The 8,412-nt window shown below is 45.8% G+C and overlaps 1 protein-coding gene across 5 annotated transcripts in view; it reads left to right on the top strand.

The window, feature by feature from the left end:
- Positions 1-137: 137 nt before the first annotated feature.
- Positions 138-8,412, top strand: part of LOC114484250 (chloride intracellular channel protein 5-like) — a 49,814-nt gene continuing 41,539 nt past the window's right edge. For 2 of the 5 annotated variants that reach the window (XR_008615784.1, XM_055079956.1), the window contains exon 1: positions 142-225. The gene's annotated coding sequence lies outside the window, so the exon portion shown is untranslated. Of the gene's footprint in view, positions 226-8,412 lie in introns of all 5 variants that reach the window. The other 3 variants (XR_008615786.1, XR_003676918.2, XM_055079957.1) reach the window with 3 other exon arrangements.

The following is an 8,412-nucleotide window of genomic DNA, read 5'->3' as shown; positions in this document are numbered from 1 at the left end:
AGGCGCCTGCGCACCAGCGGGCGCCCCCCGCTGTTAACAGCCCCTTCTTCCCTGAGATTCGCGCTACCCGAGGCGCTCCGAGGGTGCTCGGCTGCCCCGCGCGCGACTGCGGAACAGTTTTACAGCTCGCGGGGACTCAGCGGGCGACGGAGTGTGAGACTTGTCCTCGGATTGGACACCTCAGCCGCCGTCGATGTAACTCCCTTTCCGATTGGTTGGATTCAGGTACAACCTGGAGACAGAGGCCTTGGGTGGGGGGTCGAATTGGATCTAGTAGGAGAGGTTAGTTCCGCTCTCCTGCAACGCCCCATTTTCTAGCGTCCGAGGGCTGGGTGCCCTTCAGGGGACCTGAAACACAGCGAGTCCCTGAAAGGGCACCTGGCTATTGCAAGCCTCAGGCTTACTGCCATTCTCTGTTCGCCCCTAGTTAACATGCACCTGGCGGTAAGGTGTCTGCAGGAAAAACGACTTTGGCAGCCCCAGGGCCCAGCACGAGTCTAGAGCAGCTTTAGCCAGTTCCAGTTAGTTGGAAAAATACAGTGTGGCTCTACCTAAGCAGTATGTGTCCGTGTTGCTGGAGAAGTCATCACCGTATTACACGCGAATTGAGTACTAGGCAGTTTATGAGTAAGGTTGCGAGAATTACAGAAACACGGTCCTTGCAGTAGGGAACTAGGAATGGCTACCAGCTGAGAAATGGGCGTTTCTTTTTAACGCATGCATGTGGGTCTGGAGCTTTAGTGTAGAGCCATTACCAAGACCCCAGAGTCTGGAAGCAGCTGCAGAGACAATTTGGGGCTGGATATTTTCTGTTGATTATTAGTTTGTACCTTCAGAAGTTAATTCCAGTCTCAAGGCTCAAGGCTGGCCTGTGCACTGGTGAACTGGGGCCTCTTAGATCCGTGGGCTGCCAGAGCTGGAAGGAGTGGCAAAGGCCACGTTGTCCAGTCCCTACGATCTGCCAGACCTGAGTTTGAATCCTCACTCAGCAGCTGAGCAGTCTTGGGCCAGTATCTCCACCTGTTTGAGCCTCCATGTCCTCATCTGCAAAACAGGCCCTCTCACAGTACCAGCCTCTTCGGATTATTATCAAAAAATGAGATAAAACAGTAAAGTACTCAGCACACGTGCTGTCAGTGATTGTGATTGCTATGACCAGAAAAATCTTCCTCAACGTGAACAATGGTCAGGGGAAAGCTGAGCTCTGGGGGAAATTACGTGACATACAACTGAGTTAAATGTAAACGTCCTGGCATTTGGGGCGTAAGATTATGCATGTCCTGTTTGTTCATTCACTGGGTGCATGACTGCATAAAGAGTAGACAGAAACTGGCTGCCATATACGTCAGGTGGTGATGGAGACAGCAGCTGGATGTGCATCAGGAGAGAAGGGCTCCCTTCATTCACTTCATTATCAATAAGTAGGAATATTGTGAAAGAAATATTTTTTCCTGAGCAGTTGCTCTCAACAGTAGGCTTAAGATATTCAGTAAACCATATTTTTAACAGATGTGCTATCATCCAGGTTTTGCTGTTCAATTTATAGAGCACAGGCAGAGTAGATTTTGCATAATTCTGAAGGGCCCTAGGATTTTTGGAATGGTAAATGAGCTCTGGCTTCAACTTAAAGTCACCAGCGGCGTTAGCCCCTAGCAAGAAAATCAGCCTGTCCTTTGAAGTTCTGAAGTCAGGCATTGATGTCTCCTTTCTAGCTATGAAAGTCCTAGATGGCATCTTCTTTCAAGAGAAGGCTGTTGCATTGACATTGAAAATCTGTTGTTTAGTGTAACCGCCTTCGTTAATTATCTTAGCTAGATCTTCTGGATAACTTGCTGCAGCTTCACTACTTGCTGATTCACCTTGCACTTTTATGTTATGGAAAAAGATTCTCTCCTTAAACCTCATGAACCAGCCCTGCTAGCTTCAAACATCTCTTCTGCAGCTTCTTTATCTCTCTTAGCTTTCATAGAATTGAACAGAGTTAGGGCCTTGCTCTGGATCAGGCTTTGGTTTAAGGGAATGCTGTGGCTGGTTTAATATTCTATCCAGACCACTAACACATTTTCCTGTATCAACATTAAGGCTATTTCACCTTCTTATCATTCATGTGTTCACTGGAGCAGCACTTTTAATTTCCTTTAAGAACTTTTCCTTTGCTTTCACACCTTGGCTGTTTGGCACAAGAGGCCTACCTTTCAGCCTGCCTTGGTTTTCAGCGTGCCTCCCTCACTGAGCCTCATCACTTCTAGCTTCTGATTTAAAGTGAGGGACATGGGAATCCTCCTTTCATCTGAACACTCAGAGGCCACTGTAGGGTTATTAATTAGCCTAATGTCAATATTGTTGTGTCTCAGGGAATATGGAGGCATGAGGAGAGGAAGAGAGATGGGGGAACAGCTGGTCGGTAGAGCAGTCAGAACACACACAACTTTTGTTGACTGAATGTGCTGTGGTACATGGGAGCAGTTTGTGGCGCCCCCAAACAATTACAAGGGTAACATCAAAGGTCACTGACCACAGATCACCGTAACAAGTATAATCACGATTTAAAAGTTTGAAATACTGTTAGAATTACCGAAATGTGACACAGAGACACGAAGTGAGCAAATGCTGTTGGGAAAATGGTGCTGATAGAGTTGCTCGATGCAGGGTTGCCACAAACCTTCAATGTGTTAAAAACCGCAATATCTATGAAGGGAAGTAAAAACGAGGGATGCCTGTATTCTACTTATTTAGCTGCTCCTGCTGAAAGACTGACTCTCAATTGTTTCAACAAACGTTTCAGGATTGAATCTTTTTAGTCCGGCCGGGGGCACGTCCCCACCACCCATCACGGAACGAATTCCTCTGGTCAAGGAAGCAGAATTCACTCTAATAGGCCAGGCTTGGGTCAGAGTAAGTGTGACTAGCAGCTCATCGCAATTTGCCTGGGACTTTTCTGGTTTCGGCACTAGAAGTCCCATGCCCCAGGAAACCCCTCAATTTAGGTCAAAATTTGCCCTAAAGAATTCCATGCCGGAGAAGAGGGGAATGTTGTCAGCCCCATAAGACTCTCGCGACTAGGAGTGAATGTGGGATGGTTTTCTGGTGGTACCCGCAGAAGGGGAAATGGATTCTGGGAAGGCCAAGTAACAAAGTAATATCTTTTCCATGTGCCTTTCTGGATTAGAGGTACCTTGAGGACAGGGATTGAATCTTACTTATTTTTGCATCTTTCCTGAAATTTAGCACACTGCCTTCCACATAGGAAGGCCTCAAAAGAATTTCTCCTGTTTCTTGCACAACTTTGTTAAATACTTAAAAAAATTCCTGTGGAAGGAAGCATGTCTAACACTAAGTAGTTCATGATGGATAATACAGGATCACTTTTAACATGAGCATTTAAAATAGTTTATAGTCTTATTTGATTGAGATTATTCAAATGCAATCTTGCTGAAATTGGGGTGGGTGCAGAGCTTGTGTTAAACTTTCAAAACTATTAAAGTACTATGATTCCTAAGGTCCTTTCCCCATCATATTTAAGAGACAACCTCTATTATGTTTTCTTTACATTAACATCTAATATATATTAAAAAGTGAAACTTAAAATACATTCCTTGCGACTTGAAATCGTTAAACCAGACTGAGCAGTGGACAGGAATTGTTTTTCTTGGGGCAGGGTGTGACTTTTCTTGTGAAACTTTTTTCCTGTAATTTCTAGCTTCTGACCCATTCCTGCCAGCAATGAGTGATGCATCACAATTAGGAGTTTAAAAAATAACTGCATGAGGAGCTATGTCGTTGATTTTGAAAACAGGCTAAAACATTTTAAATATTTTACACTAATGAATAAATGCTAAGCCTTTTTTTTATTTGACTGTTTAAGTTATATATTTATATTTTGTGTTTAATGGGATACATAAGGCCTCTGGAACAGAGAACAGATCTTCATTATGCACAGAGCATTTTAGTGCTGGTCCCCCAAACTGCAGCCTTCACTGGGCAATGTGGTGAGAGCCTGATGTTACCCTGTGCTTGCAGTGGGGTTGCACCACAGAGGAGGAGCCCTGATTTGTGATACTCAAAAGTTGTATAGGGCAGTTAATACATGTCCCTCCTTCCCTTGAAGAGAGAGAGAGGCCTACAAATATGCTAAGTCTTGAGTCTACTTAATGGGGGGAAAAAGATACTCCCTCTAACATGCTGCTTCCAAACTTGACATTGGCCATGGAGGCAAAGACTCTAGTTGCAATTAGTTTGTGTGAATTTAGCCAAGTCTCTTCTCTCTGGGTTTAGACTATAGCTCCTAGTTCATTTCAATCTCCAACACAAAAATGGGTTTAAATTTCATCCCTATTTCTAAGATTTATATGAAATGCCTTTTTCAAAAGCTGAGGTGAAAGAAAATTATAAATGCATGTTATTATTTTGTCTATCTCTGTAAAGCAATATATCCAAAAAAATCACATTGGAAATGGAGAATTTGTTACTGTTACGTTTTCTTTTATTATCATTAAATGCCTCCAATGACCCTATAGTGAACTCTCTGGTGGCCTTCCCAGCACCCACTACACCTCACTTCCATTGACAGAAGAAGTACAGTTTGGGAAAGAGGACTCAGCTCGAAGTGCAGACTGAATTGGTCTGCTGAGTTTCATATGCTGGCTTAGGTTTAGGCATATGACACAATCGTAGAGTGATTGAAGGAGATAGTTGCTGGAGCCAAACACAAAAAACAAACCGAGAAGTCATGTCCATTGCCCAGAGGAAGTGAAAAATGAATCATATTATCCCCGCTGCTCCTGTTACCTTTACCACTAGGGGAGCCAGAAGCCAATTCTGTTGATAGCTCCGTGAGGAGTTGGAAGGAACTCAGGACATGGTGACATTGTTGAGCTGCTAATTCAACCAGTTCTGAAGCCTGCCCTACCTCTGGACTTCCTGTTTTGTGAGATGAGAAATATCCTTATTATTTAAGCATCTGGAATAGGTTTTCATTTGTGGTTGACGTAGTAAATATTTGTAGGATAACAGATGCTTGGGACAAAAAAAAGATCCTTATGAATCATTCTGTCCCTCTGTTCTTGACCACGTTATCTTACAGAGGAGACCAGGCTGCATAGGACTCCCTGATCCGACCCAGTCACATGGGCAGGGGCAGGGACAGTGTATGAAGGGAGCCCTTCTCTCCTGATGCACATCCAGCTGCTGTCTCCATCCCCACCTGACATATACGGCAGCCAGTTTCTGTCTACTCTTTATGCAGTCATGCACCCAGTGAATGAACAAACAGGACATGCATAATCTTACGCCCCAAATGCCAGGACGTTTACATTTAACTCAGTTGTATGTCACGTAATTTCCCCCAGAGCTCAGCTTTCCCCTGACCATTGTTCACGTTGAGGAAGATTTTTCTGGTCATAGCAATCACAATCACTGACAGCACGTGTGCTGAGTACTTTACTGTTTTATCTCATTTTTTGATAATAACCCGAAGAGGCTGGTACTGTGAGAGGGCCTGTTTTGCAGATGAGGACATGGAGGCTCAAACAGGTGGAGATACTGGCCCAAGACTGCTCGGCTGCTGAGTGAGGATTCAAACTCAGGTCTGGCAGATCGTAGGGACTGGACAACGTGGCCTTTGCCACTCCTTCCAGCTCTGGCAGCCCACGGATCTAAGATGCCCCAGTTCACCAGTGCACAGGCCGGCCTTGAGCTTTGAGACTGGAATTAACTTCTGAAGGTACAAACTAATAATCAACAGAAAATATCCAACCCCAAATTGTCTCTGCAGCTGCTTTCAGACTCTGGGGTCTTGGTAATGGCTCTACACTAAAGCTCAGACTACTGGGATCAGGGCCCAGCTCTCTTAAATGCTGAGGCACACACTCTAACAAAAATAATTCAGGTATATGACAGAGGAGGATGGAAAAAATAGCAAGACTCTTTATAATTATATCCAAGATTTCCAGATGATTTCATATTTGCTTTGATCCGCTTTAGATTGTTTCAGGCTGATTTTCATTCCTGAAGATACCTATCCTTTCCTCTTTGCCATGAGCAAAACTGGCTGTGCCCTTTCCTATTTCTGACCGGTCATGAGCGTAATCTGCCTTACTTAACCTAATGCATCTAGATCTGTTATGTAATTGGTTCTGTTAGGTGAATTATCTTTGTTCCAGGTACGGTACAGGAGCCCTGGATATTCTGATGCTTTCTGACACCCCTTAAAATAAAAGATGTACTTGTTCCATTGGCACAATTTGTCGGAAATAAACAGAAGGCTGCTTCTGTTTCCTAGAAGTCACTTTTCTAGAAGGAGTACAAAATTGGTTAGCAAAACGTAATTGGGTTATTGCTTCCTGAAAGTCAAATCATACCAACAAACAAAATGGAATCTTTTAAGAAATGTCACTCTTTATACTAAAACTCAAAATTAAAGAAGGAAAAAAAAAAAAGGACCTTTATAAAATCATAGGGCTGGATGAACGCACAGAGCAGCTCATCTGTGCTTCCCTCCCAGGCCTAGTCTGGGTCTGGGTCTGAACAGATTCTGCAGACACAGAAACAGGTGAGGGAGCAAGAAATGTGGTAAAGCTAAATAGCTGGTAAGAAGAGAAAGTCAGGTTATGCACTCAGCTCCAACATACCGCCTCAGAGAAGAAGTAGGTGGGTTTCTGGCCCCTTTTCCAGAAGCCAGTGGAGTCCTGACTCCTCACCGCTGCTGCTTTAGGTCCTAGTGGTATCGTTACTGACTCCCCGCAGGGCATCCAGGCCCAACTCCCCCCAGGACACCCAGCATCATGGTTTTCAACTGCGCACACAAGCTTCTCAGCCACAGGCCCCGATGTCCTCAAGGATCGCCTGCTGTGGTCCAGCCTCTAGGGCTTCAGTGGCGCCACCGTGCTGCTCACTGAAATCCCGTACCTTCTCATTTTCCTCTCCATGTAATGCATCTGCAACACTCAGATACTCTTGGTGCCAGTGAGCTGTTTTGCCCTCATCTTGGACGTTTGCCAGGTTACCCACTGGTTGGCCGAATCCCCCCGTGGCGCGTGAACTTCAGATGATCCCTCCACGTCTTCCACGCGCTCGGCAGCCTCTCCCAGCTACTTGGATGTGGGACTCAGACCATGCAGGACCTCCCAGAGATCCAGGGAAGTTATCCGCCTGTATTAGTTTTCCGGGGCTGCCATTACAAAGTACCACAGACTGGGTGGCTTAAACAACAGAAATTTATTTTCTCATGATTCTAAGTTCCGTGAGAAACTTCGAGTTAAAGTCGAAGTTTCTTGGACTTCTAGCCTTCAGAAGGTGTCAGCAGGGTTGGTTTCTTCTGAGGGCCTCTCTCTTTGACCCGTAGATGACCATCTTCTCTCTCTTTGTCTTCACGTGGTCTTCCCCTGTGCGTGTCTGCGTCCTAATCTCCTCTTCTTGTAAGGACACCGGTCATATTTGGATTTGGCTCACCCTTGGGACCTCATTTGACCTTAATCACCTCTTTAAAGGCCCTGTCTGAAGTGCTGGGGGTCAGGACTTCAGCATCTGAGTTTGCAAGGGACGCAATTCGTAACCTACTCGGAGAGGTGGCTGGTCCACCTGCCAGAGTAATTTACCTGATGCAGGTGTGCCCCACCTGCTGGTCAGCGTCCCATACTTGCTGGCCAGGGTCATGCGGCTGCTTGCTAACATCACCCACCTGCCTGTGAGAGAACCCGCCCCCGTGCCGGGGTGACCAACCTTCGCCCTAAAGAAACCCCCGGCTTCCTGACACAACAGCCTGACCCCTGACCTCACCTGCTTGCAAGGATACCCCCAGTTTGCTTCTTACCTCCTCCCGCAGAACCTCAGCCACCTTCTCTTCTTCCCCGGACTCTGCCACGCCCCCTCCTGGGCTGCTTGCTTCCCTTCCTGCCCCTTGCTGTCTCGTCCTCACTCAGCAGCCAGCTGGAGCTTTTGTTAGGAAATCACTTCCTACGGCTCAGACCCCAGCAGTGGGCTCTCATCACATCCGGAACTCCTCCAGGCTCCTAGAGCTGCTGCTGATGTTCTGTGTCACCTGAGTATTTCTTGGACGTCGGTTCCCTCCAGCTCACTGCCTCACGCACATCATTCCTGACACACTGGCCGCTCTTCTTCCCAAAGACGCAAATCTCATTCCCACCCTGAAACTTGTGCCCCGTTCCCACTGTCCGTATCACCCTCCACAGGAGCTTTACACGCCTCTCTTCCCCATCCTCGTTAAATCTCTGCTTATGTAGAAATTCACTTGGTTAATTGAGCTTATACAGTTGTTCATAATTTCAGATGTTTTGAAGACTGCAGTGTTGTAAAAACTTAAAATGACGGAGATAAAATGTATACTAATTAATGGTCTTTTCAAGAAGAATGACATTTCAGGCGCCCTAGGTAGCTGGTTATTTATCTCCTTTC

The sequence above is a fragment of the Physeter macrocephalus genome, chromosome 18 (genome assembly GCF_002837175.3).
Source record: "Physeter macrocephalus isolate SW-GA chromosome 18, ASM283717v5, whole genome shotgun sequence".
Lineage (NCBI taxonomy): Eukaryota > Metazoa > Chordata > Mammalia > Artiodactyla > Physeteridae > Physeter > Physeter macrocephalus.
Note: the sequence above shows the minus strand (reverse complement) of the source record. Positions and strands in the feature narration are given on the sequence as shown.